Source organism: Bison bison, unplaced genomic scaffold (genome assembly GCF_000754665.1).
Source record: "Bison bison bison isolate TAMUID 2011002044 unplaced genomic scaffold, Bison_UMD1.0 scf7180017864514, whole genome shotgun sequence".
Lineage (NCBI taxonomy): Eukaryota > Metazoa > Chordata > Mammalia > Artiodactyla > Bovidae > Bison > Bison bison.
The window spans coordinates 2,988,221-3,000,689 of NW_011495067.1; positions in this window are offsets into that span (position 1 = coordinate 2,988,221).

Consider the following 12,469-nt stretch of genomic DNA (forward strand, 5'->3'; position numbering starts at 1 on the left):
CTCTTTCACTTTCATCAAGAGGCTTTTGAGTTCCTCTTCACTTTCTGCCATAAGGGTGGTGTCATCTGCATATCTGAGGTTATTGAAATTTCTCCCGGCAATCTTGATTCCAGCTTGTGTTTCCTCCAGTCCAGCATTTCTCATGATGTACTCTGCATATAAGTTAAATAAGCAGGGTGACAATATACAGCTTTGATGTACTCCTTTTTCTATTTGGAACCAGTATGTTGTTCCATGTCCAGTTCTAACTGTTGCTTCCTGACCTGCATACAAATTTCTCAAAAGGCAAATCAGGTGGTCTCGTATTCCCATCTCTTTCAGAATTTTCCACAGTTTATTGTGATCCACACAGTCAAAGGCTTTGGCATAGTCAATAAAGCAGAAATAGATGTTTTTCTGGAACTCTCTTGCTTTTTCCATGACCCAGCAGATGTTGGCAATTTGATCTCTGGTTCCTCTGCCTTTTCTAAAACCATCTTGAACATCAGGACGTTCACAGTTCACATATTGCTGAAGCCTGGCTTGGAGAATTTTGAGCATTACTTTACTAGTGTGTGAGATGAGTGCAATTGTGTGGTAGTTTGAGCATTCTTTGGCATTGCCTTTCTTTGGGATTGGAATGAAAACTGACCTTTTCCAGTCCTGTGGCCACTGCTGAGTTTTCCAAATTTGCTGGCATATCGAGTGCAGCACTTTCACAGCATCATCTTTCAGGATTTGAAAGAGCTCAACTGGAATTCCATCACCTCCACTAGCTTACACACTACCGTATGTAAAAAAGATAGCCAGTGGTAATTTGCTGTATGATTCAGAGAGCTCAGACTGGTGCTCTGTGACAACCTAGAGGGGTGGGATTGGGTGGAAGGTGGAAGGGAAGTTCAAGAGGGAGCAGACATATGCTTGCCTATGACCAATTCATGTTGATGTATGGTAGAAACCAACACAATATTGTAAAGCAATTATCCTCGATTAAAAAAAAATTTTTTTTAAAGAAAAAGTGTTGCAAAAGAGTCTAGGCCCTTGACATAAAGAAACATCTGAAAGTCCAATAAACGTCAGAAAACGTGCTAAGTCTTATTTGCCATCAGGAAAATACTAAATAAAACCACAGCATGATAGAATTTCATAACAACAGTATGAAAATGACAGATAATACTGAGTTCTCGATAGGTTGTGGAGCAATGGGTCTTCTGTAAACTGCTGGTGGGTGTGTACATTAGTAAAACATTTTTCAAAAGAACTTAGAAGTTTCTAATAAATAAAATGGGCTTCCAAGGGGACATGGTGCTAAGGAATCTACCTGCCAATGAAGGAGTCACAGGTTTGATTCCTGGAGGCTCCTGGAGGAGGATATGGCAACCCAGTCCAGTATTCTTGCCTGGAAAATCCCATGGACAGAGGAGCTTGATGAGCTATAGTCCATAGGGGTCACAAAGAGTCAGATACAACTGAGCACACATGCAATAAGTAAAACATATTTCTACCATATGATACAAAAATTCCTCTCCTAGACAGATATTCAAGATAAATTTGCATATATTTCCACTCAAAGACAGGAAAATGAATGTTCATAGCAGAACTATTTATTGTTACCTCAAAGTGGAAGCTGCACAAATGATTTTCAACCCAACAGATAAATAGCTGTGGCATATGCACATAATTTTGCCCAATGTAGCAATGAGAGTAAACAACTGTAGTTACACTTAACAATATTAAAGAATAACTAAAACATAGTGTTGAGCAAAGGAAGCCTGAAAAAAGAGTAAATACTGTCTGCTTTTATTTTAACATTCAAATATGGGCATTCACACTGTAAGACACTGAGATACTAGTTACTCTCATGCAGTGCTTAGTGAGAGGGAGGAATAAACTTCTGGAATGCTGATAGTATTCCACTGTGAAGATTCAATCAGGTCTGTATATGTATAAATTGTGTACTTTTCTTTTAGTGCACTTATATTTATGCATTATATTTTTCAAAAATGAACAAAATAGGCCACTCTTATTGTGTGCTTTCTCTGTGCCAAGCTACAGTACAATTTCTGCAATTACGGCATAGTTCTGCAAGGTGAACACTGCCATCTTAGTGAATACACATTCATGATTAACTGAAGGAAAAATATGTCCAATAACTTTTATGAAAATATAACTTAAGTGGTTAGCATTAGTGTTTAACACTGAATAATATATATGTATATATATATATATACACACATATATATATTTAATTATAAATTATGGCTATAATAAACTTGAAAATAACTAGATACATTTTATCATCAATGCTAACCTATTGCCACTCAGTTTAACTAAAGACTTTATGAGAATCTGCATTTAAAAAGACATGCTTTTTTGGACTCAATCTTAATCTGAAAAATATATATATATATATATATGTATCACTGGTTCCAAAGTCTCCAGACTCAGGACTAAATTGCTTCAGGAGCTCTTGCTGGAGATGAGTACAGGTATTTTTTCATGACTCTAGAAAAGTGTGAAAATATGAACTACTTAGAAAGGAGCTATGTCTATAAATGGAAAAATGTAAAAAGATACAAAAAAAAGTGAATAGTCTTGAACATGGGTAGTAAGAATTAGTTACTATTTTTTTCCCTCTACCATCAACCCACCCCAATTTTTAAGAAAATATCCTAATACACCCTTGACTGTCTTCCCTGCTATACATAGTCAAGAGTCACTCATAACTGAAAATACCAGACTCTACAAAAGAGATCTTTCTATGAAAATAAAGACATGCATTATGTCCTTACAAAAGATTAACTGTGCAATTATTTCCACTCAATTAAAATATCTATATGTTCAAATTCCCCAAAGTACAAAAACAGATTGTTCTTTTTCTTCTTGGTTCCAAAGCCCTTTTCAGATATCTTATATTTTTGCTTCACTTTTTAACAGCTTACATCTTGATTTTCCCAAACAATATTGGTGGAAAACTGAGAGGCAGGAAATGTGTCTCATTCATCACAGTATCTTTAAGGTCCAACATTTTTTTTATCTTGTTCAGTTCAGTTCAGTCACTCAGTCATGTTCGACTCTTTGCAACCCCGTGGACTGCAGCACACCAGGCCTCCCTGTCCATTACTAACTCCCGGAGCTTACTCAAACTCATGTCCACTGAGTTGGTGATGCCATCCAACCATTTCATCCTCTGTCATCCCCATCTCCTCCCACCTTCAAGTCTTTCCCAGCATCAGGGTCTTTTCCAATGAGCCAGTTCTTCACATCAGGTGGTCAAAGTATTGGAACTTCAGCTACAGCATCAATCTTCCCAGTGAATATTCAGGGATGATTTCCTTTAGGATGGACTGGTTTGAGAGTCCAAGGAACTCTCAAGAGTCTTCTCTAACACCACAGTTCAAAAGCATCAATTCTTTAGCACTCAGCTTTCTTTTTAGTCCAAATCTCACATCCATACATGACTACTGGAAAAACCATAGCTTTGACTAGATGACCTTTGTCAGCAAAGCAATGTTTCTGCTTTTTAATATGCTGTCTAGGTTGGTCATAGCTTTTCTTCCAAGGAGGAAGTGTCTTTTGGATGCAAAAGATGGCATGATGACTGATGGCTGCAGTCATCTTCAATAAAGCAGAAGTAGATGTTTTTCTGGAATTCCATTGCTTTTTCTATGATCCAATGGATGTTGGCAATTTTATCTTTGGTTCCTCTGCCTTTTCTAAATCCAGCTTGAACATCTGGAAGTTCTCAGTTCATGTACAGTTGAAGCCTAGCTTGGAGAATTTTGAGCATTACTTTGCTAGCTTGTGAGATGAGTGCAATTGTGTGGTAGTAGACACATTTTTGGCATTGCCTTCTTTTGAGACTGGAATGAAAAAGTGAGCTTTTCCAGTCCTGTGGCCACTACTGAGTTTTCCAAATTTGCTGGCATATTGACTGCAGCACTTTCATAGCACCATTTTTTAGGATTTGAAACAGCTCAACTGGTATTCCATCACCTCCACTAGCTTTGTTCATAGTGATGCTTCCTAAGGCCCACTTGACTTCACAGTCTAGGATATCTCACTCTAGGTGAGTGATCACACCATCATGGTTTTCTGGGTCATTAAGATCTTTTTTGTTTAGTTCTTCTGTGTATTCTTGCTGTGTCTTCTTAATATCTTCTGCTTCTATTAGGTCCATACCATTTCTGTCCTTTATTGTGCCCATCTTTGCATTTTTTCTTGTAACTATTCCTAATACAGGTTAATGAAGGAGTAGGATGAATATTCTATTGTCTAATTGTACAACTTGAATTAAATTACAAGTTTCATAAATAATAAGTTCTATTTTTAATGTTAATCCTTTATTTTTGACTGCACTGAGCAGCTTAAGGGCTCTTCGTTCCCTGACTAGAGATCAAACCTGTGCCCTCAGAGGTGAAAGCACAGAGTCCTAGTAACTTCACTGCACAGAGTCCTAGTCACTTCACTTCACTTTAGTCCTAAGGATAAATTCCTTATGCTGCTGCTAAATCACTTCAGTTAAGTTCAGTTCAGTCGCTCAGTCATGTCTGAGTCTTTGCGACCCCATGAATCGCAGCACGCCAGGCCTCCCTGTCCATCACCAACTTCCAGAGTTCACCCAGACTCACGTCCATCAAGTCAGTGATGCCATCCAGCCATCTCATCCTCTGTCGTCCCCTTCTCCTCCTGCCCCCAATCCCTCCCAGCATCAGAGTCTTTTCCAATGAGTCAACTCTTCGAATGAGGTGGCCAAAGTACTGGAGTTTCAGCTTTAGCATCATTCCTTCCAAAGAAATCCCAGGGCTGATCTCCTTCAGAATGGACTGGTTGGATCTCCTTGCAGTCCAAGGGACTCTCAACAGTCTTCTCCAACACCACAGTACAAAAGCATCAATTCTTCGGCACTCAGCTTTCTTCACAGTCCAACTCTCACATCCATACATGACCACTGGAAAAACCATAGCCTTGACTAGACAGACTTTTGTTGGCCAAGTAATGTCTCTGCTTTTGAATATGCTATCTAGGTTGGTCATAACTTTTCTTCCAAGGAGTAAGTGTCTGTTAATTTCATGGCTGCAGTCACCATCTGCAGTGATTTTGGAGCCCCCAAAAATAAAGTCTGACACTGTTTCCACTGTTTCCCCATCTATTTCCCATAAATGATGCGACCAGATGCCATGATCTTCATTTTCTGAATGTTGAGCTTTAAGACAACTTTTTCACTCTCCTCTTTCACTTTCATCAAGAGGCTTTTGAGTTCCTCTTCACTTTCTGCCATAAGGGTGATGTCATCTGCATATCTGAGGTTATTGATATTTCTCCTGGCAATCTTGATTCCAGCTTGTGCTTCTTCCAGCCCAGCATTTCTCATGATGCAGTCTGCATATAAGTTAAATAAGCAGGCTGACAATATACAGCCTTGACGTACTCCTTTTCCTATTTGGAAGCAGTCTTTTGTTCCATGTCCAGTTCTAACTGTTGCTTCCTGACCTGCATATAGGTTTCTCAAGAGGCTTCAGTCATGTACAACTCTGTGCGACCCCATAGACAGCAGCCCACCAGGCTCCCCTGTCCTTTGGATTCTCCAGGCAAGAACACTGTAGTGGGTTGCCATTACCTTCTCCAAAAATTCCTTATATATCTCTAACTTTTCCCACCTAGTATTATCTTTTTAAAAAATGGACTTCATATTTTAGGGTAGTTTTAAGTTCAAGCAAAACTGATCAGAAAGTACAGATATTTATCCTATAAATCTTGTCTTCACATAGTCATAACCTCCTCAAATATCAACATCCTGCACCAGATGGTACATTTATTACAAATGACGAGCCTACACTGACACATTTTATCCTCCCAAGCCCACGGTTTTACATCAGGGCTCATTTTTGGTGTTGTACATTCCACATGTTTTACAAAGGCACAGTGCCAGCAGCTCATCCTTGCAGTGTCACACAGAAGAGTTTCACTACCTTGAAAAATTCCCAGCCCTACCTGTGCATCCCTTCCTCCCTCCTTACCTCTGGCAACCATTAATCTTTTTACTATCTCTCTACCTTCCCCTTTTCCATAATGTCATATAGTAGGAATTATATGCTAAATAGCCTTCTCAAATTAGCTTCTTTTACTTTGTTATATGCAATTAAGTTTCCCCCATGTTTTTTTCATGGATTAATAGCTCATTTAGTTTTAATGCTGAATAATATCCATTGTCTAGATGTACCACAGTTTATTATTCCATTTACCTACTTAAGAACCTCTTGAGTTGAACCTACTGGAGACTTTCCAAGTATTGGAAATTATAAATAAAGATGCTATAAATATTTATGTGCAGGTTTTTATATGGGTATCAGTTTTCAGAATGAGTAAATATTAAGTATATTGTGAATTGCCAGTAATCACTTCTATTATTTACTTTTTAAGGGCAGATGTATCAGTAGATTTTATTTCACAAACAAGGCTAAGTAACAATAAAATATGAATTTTAAATTTTGCATTGATAAAAAATTGTAGAAATAAGCAAACAATATTGTGAGGAATAACAGCCCAATATTTAAATGGCAAAGTATATATGTGTATGCTCAGTTGCTTACTCATGTCTGATTCATTGTGACTCCATGGACTGTAGCCCACAAGGCTCTTCTGTCCATGGGATTTCCCAGGCAGCTTACTGGAGTGGGTTGCCATGTCCTACTCCAGGGGATCTTCCAGACCAAAGGATCAAACCTGTATTTCCTATGTCTTCTACACTGGCAGGTGGATTCTTTACCACTGTGCCACCTGGGAAGACCAAAAGTTGGAAAGTATAGCCTCACTTAATTCACACAAATCTAGAGCTCCCAGGCTATGCAGATGTCCAGAGTAGTGGCTAACCAAGGTCATTCAATTGCATTAAGCTTTGATTTTCCAGAAGTAGAAAATGACAAAGGATGCTATTAACATTAGGTTGAAGGGAAATAATTGCAATGACTACTAGAAAGTTAATATGCCTACTCTGATTAATAGAAATGTAACCAATTACTAAATGCGATATTCAAACTTACTTATGTTAAAATTTGCAATTGTGTGACACCAGAAACTTTATGTGCTCACATTTCACAAAAATTAATAAATATTTGAGAATAAAACAAAGTTAAATTCAAATCACAGAAATTTTTCTTCTGCTACTTACTATAAATAATACAACTAAGCTATGGGCCACTGAATAAATACCAGCAATGCATAAGCAATTGCTAGAAGAAAACAAACATTTGAACTTGAAATAAAAGAAGCTTTGCATATGTGCCTGGAAAGAAATCCATTGATTAAAGCAAATTACATCTCCATTTTTAGGGTTGAAGCACCGTCTAGAATAAATATAGAATAATCCACAGCAAGAGGGAAATCTCACAGAATGTTATAGTTGGAGAACATCAATGCAAATATTACATTCATCAAAATTAACTCTGAACTACAAATATTACAAAAACCAGTTTGCAAATAATAGAGAAATGGTTTTGAATGTGAAAAGCAGACTTGAAACAAAAAGGGAGGATGAGAGGAAAGAAGAGATAGACCTAAGAATTGAAAAGGGAGAAAGGCATTTCTAAATTCAATATATAGTACTAACAGTTATTTTATATATATATATGTACACAATTACATATAAGATAAACATTCATTGATTTCTTTAAATTCCTTTAATTTCAAATCACTTTAAGTTTAAAATAAATTTATAGTTACAGTAAAATCAGACATTTGCCCTATTAATACATAACACTTCCATTTAATATTTTATGTTTCAATTAAGAACTATAAATTAGAAGCTCTTTTGTGTCAGATGATAAAGATAATTACAGAAGATCAAATTCAATGATCATCTGCAGAAAATGGTATCAGTCTCAGTGAAGGACACACAGAAGAATCTACCACTTTAATCTGAAGATTATCTATCTATCTACTTACCAATCAATATTTATCTATTTTTGTAGAAACACACTTAAGGAAACTAACAGGAGAGTTTCAAAGCTAGCAGAATACAGGTGTAAGAAAGTATGTTGATGTTCTAAGGAGGAATACTGGAGTTTATAGCATATATGCATAATAAATGACAATAAATAGTTCATTTTAAACAGAAGGTTAAGGGGATGAGATCAAGATGATGGAGCAGGAAGACATTGAGTTCATCTTGCTCTGTAAACACATCAAAACTACATATAAAGCAACTTTTGCTGAGAATGACCTGAAAAGCAGCAGAGCAGCTTGTCTGAAACCAAGGCTGCAAAGCAAGAATCACTTGGAAGGGATATAGATGGGACCCACACTCCTAGAGGGTGGACTAAAAGAGAAAGCAACATCATAGGCTCAGGGATCCTCCCTAAGGAGTGAGGGTTTCAAGTCCTGTATCAGTCATGCCAGCCCTGCGGTGCAACTCCAGAAAGATAAGCCCCTCTTAGCTGGTTAAAAAACCAGTGGCCCTTCCCACAGGGCTCTAAGAAATAGAAACTCCAGTCTTAAAGAGCTCACATCCAGATCTGCTGGATCCTAGTCCCAGAGTAGAGGCAGCAGATTAGAAGCTGCCTGGAGCTCTGGCTGGTCAGTCAGGATTAGCCCAGCCCACAGCAGGCTCTTGCTGAACCCCTCTTGCTCCAGCATTGCTCCTTGCTAAGATGGAGACCGCCATCACCAACACACACACAAACACCAAGGAAAGAGAAGAGTCAGCCAGGCCCCAGTTCTGCTTCCAGCCATGGCACAGTCTGCCCTCACCACAGCACACAGACATATGCACCTGGAAAAGAAAACAGCTAGCTCACAAGTGCAGTTCCAATTCCTGGAGCCACAACTATGCCTCTAATCAGCGCACAAGCACAGAAGAAAATGTCAGCACAGCCGTAGGGTCCCAACAACACAGAGACCGAATCGTTCATGGAGAAGGCCTGCCTGACAACTTGCTCTGGGTCTGGCCCCTCTTACTCCAGCCCCCCACCATGCAGACTGCTGCAAAGCAGGGGGAAGAGATGGCCTGTGACAGCTCAGCTCAGACCCACCTCTCACATCAAACCACTGAGCAGAGGTGGACTGCGTGGTATTGTCATACGCAAGAACATGCACCCAAGACTGGAACAGTAATGCTTCAGCTCCTTCCGTAGAGACAGAGAGAGAGAGGAAAGCAAAACAAGAAAACAGGAATATACTTCAGACAAAAGAACAAGACAAAACTCTGGGAAAAACACTCTAATGATGCAGAAATAAATCTCTGTTTAAATTTATTTGTTCTAGTTTTCTGAAAAATCTGATTGATATTTTGATAGGAATTCCATTGAATCTGTAGACTGCCTTGAGTCAGATGGTCATTTTAACAATATTTTTTCAAAGAGGAAATGCAGATAGCCAACATGCACATGAAAAGATGCTCAATATCACTAATTATCAGAGAACTGCAAATCAAAATCACAATAAGCTATCACCTCACACCTGGCAGAACTATTTAGTTAAAAAGACAGCAAATAATAAACTGTTGGCAAGGAGGTAGAGGAAAGAGAACCATAGTGCACCATTAGCAGGAATGTACATTGGTGCATTGAAAAAGCAAGAGAGTTCCAGAAAACACCTATTTCTGCTTTATTGACTATGCCAAAGCCTTTGAATGTGTGGCTCAAAATAAACTGTGGAAAATTCTGAAAGAGATAGGAATACCAGACCACCTGACCTGTCTTTTGAGAAACCTGTATACAGGTCAGGAAGCAACAGTTAGAACTGGACATGGAACAACAGACTGGTTCCAAATAGGAAAAGGAGTACGTCAAGGCTATATATTGTCACCCTGCTCATTTAACTTCTATGCAGAATACATCATGAGAAACTCTGGGCTGGAGGAAGCACAAGCTGGAATCAAGATTGCCAGGAGAAATATTAATTATAAGAAATAGTAATTATAATATTAAACATTAATATTAATTATAAGAATTTGTATTAATATAAATATTAGTTATAATTATTATTAATATTAAGATATGCAGATGACACTGCCCTTATGGCAGAAAGTTAAGAAGAATTAAAAGAGCCTCTTGATGAAAGTGAAAGAAGAGAGTGAAAAAGTTGGCTTAAAGCTCAACATTAAGAAAAGTAAGATCATGGCATCCAGTCCTATCACTTCATAGCAAGTAGATGGGCAAACAGTGGAAACAGTGGCTGACTTTATTTTTCTGGGCTCCAAAATACTGAGGATGGTGACTGCAGCTGTGAAATTAAAAGATGCTTGCCCCTGGAAGGAAAGTTATGACCAACCTAGATAGCATATTCAAAAGCAGAGACATTACTTTGCCAACAAAGGTCCATCTAGTCAAGGCTACGGTTTTTCCAGTAGTCATGTATGGATGTGAGAGTTGGACTATAAAGAAATCTGAGCACAGAACAACTGATGCTTTTGAACTGTGGTGTTGGAAAAGTCTCTTGAGAGTCCCTTGGACTGCAATAGATCCAAACAGTTTATCCTAAAGGAGATTAGTCCTGGGTGTTCATTGGAAGCACTGATGTTGAAGCTGAAACTCCAATACTTTGGCCACCTGATGAAAGAGCTGACTCATTTGAAAAGACCCTGATGCTGGGAAAGATTGAAGGCAGGAAGAGAAGGGGACGACAGAGGATGAGATGGTTGGATGGCATCACTGACACATGGACATGGGTTTGGGTAGACTCAAGGAGTTGGTGATGGACAGGGAGGCCTGGTGTGCTGCAATTTATGGGGTTTCAAAGAGTCAGATACGACTGAGTGACTGAACTGAACTGACATTGGTGCAATCACCGTGGAAAACAGTATAGAGAGTCATCTAAAAATTAAAATTGTACTACCATGTGACCCAGAAATTCCTCTCCTGAATATATATCTGAAGCAAACAAAATGCTAATTTGAAAACATAAATGCACCCTAAAGTTTACAGCACCATTATTTATAATAGCCAAAATATGGATGCAACCTAAATGTCTATTAGCATATGAACTGATAATGTGGAATAATACTTAGTCATAACAAAGAAATTTTGCCAGTTACCATAACATGAATAGATGTGGAACGTGCACAGTGCAATAAGTCATACAGAAAATGACAAATACTACATGTTTTCATATAGAATCCAAAGGAAATAGGTAAAACAAATGGATATACCAAAACAGAAACATAGAAAGATACTCAAACTTATAGTTACCAGTGGGGATAGATGGGAGAAGGGGCAAGATAGCAGTAAGAGATTAAGGGTAAAAACTACTATGTATAAAATAAATGAGCTAGAAGGACACAATTACAGCACAGAAAATACAGTCAATGTTTGACAATAACTTGAAATACAATTTACCCTATATCTAGTTATTATTTTGCAATACCTATAACTAATATAATATTGCCATCAGAGTCATCATTCCCTGGCCCAAGTCAACTATCCCTCCAAAAAATTATTACCTCAAAAATTAAAGTAAAACAAAGCATTTCAAAGACAAATGATGCTGAGGAAATATTTTGGTAAAAAACCTGCTTTATGATAAATACTAAAGGAAGTTCTTTAGGCTAAAGGTAAGAGATATCACATGATACCAGATGATATTACTCTAATAGCAGAAAGCAAGGAGAAACTAAATAGCTTTAGTTGATGAGGGTGAAAGAGGAGAGTGAAAAAGCTGGCTTAAATCTCAACATTCAAAAAAAGGAAGATCATAGCATCTGGCCCCATCACTTCATGGCAAATAGAAGGGGGAGAAAATGGAAACAGTGACAGATTTTATTTTCCTGGGCCACCAAATCCCCGTGGATGGTGGTTGCAGCCACAAAATTAAAATACTCTTGCTCCTTGGAAGGAAAACTGTGACAAATCTAGACAGCATATTAAAAAGCAGAGACATCATTTTGCTGATAAAGATCCATATAGTCAAAGCTATGTTTTTTCCAGTGATCATGTACGGATGTGAGAGTTGGACCATTAAGAAGGCTAAGCACCAAAGAACTGATGTTTTCAAACTGAAGTGCTGGAGAAGAATCTGAGAATCCCTTGGACTGCAAGCAGATCAAACTAGTCAACTGTAAAGGAAATCAACTCTGAATATTCTTTGGAAAGACTGAAGCTGAAGCTGAAGCTGAAGCTCCAGTTCTTTGACTACCGGATGCAAAGAGCCAACTCACTGGAAAAGACTCCAATGCTGGGAATGATTGAGGGCAGGAAAAGAGGGTGACAGACGATGAGATGGTTAGTCAGCATTATCAACTTAATGAACATGAATCTGAGCAAACTCCAGGAGATAATGAAGGACAGGTGCCTGGCATGCTGCAATCCATGGGGTCATAAAGATCCAGACAGAACTTCACAACTGAAAACAAGAGATACCAGAAACTAAATGGAATCCACTCCTGCACTGTAGGTGAATTATTTACCACTGAGCAAGTCCCTAATAAATGAATACAATACACATATATATATATATATATATATATATATATGTTGTGTGTGTGTGTGTGTGTGTG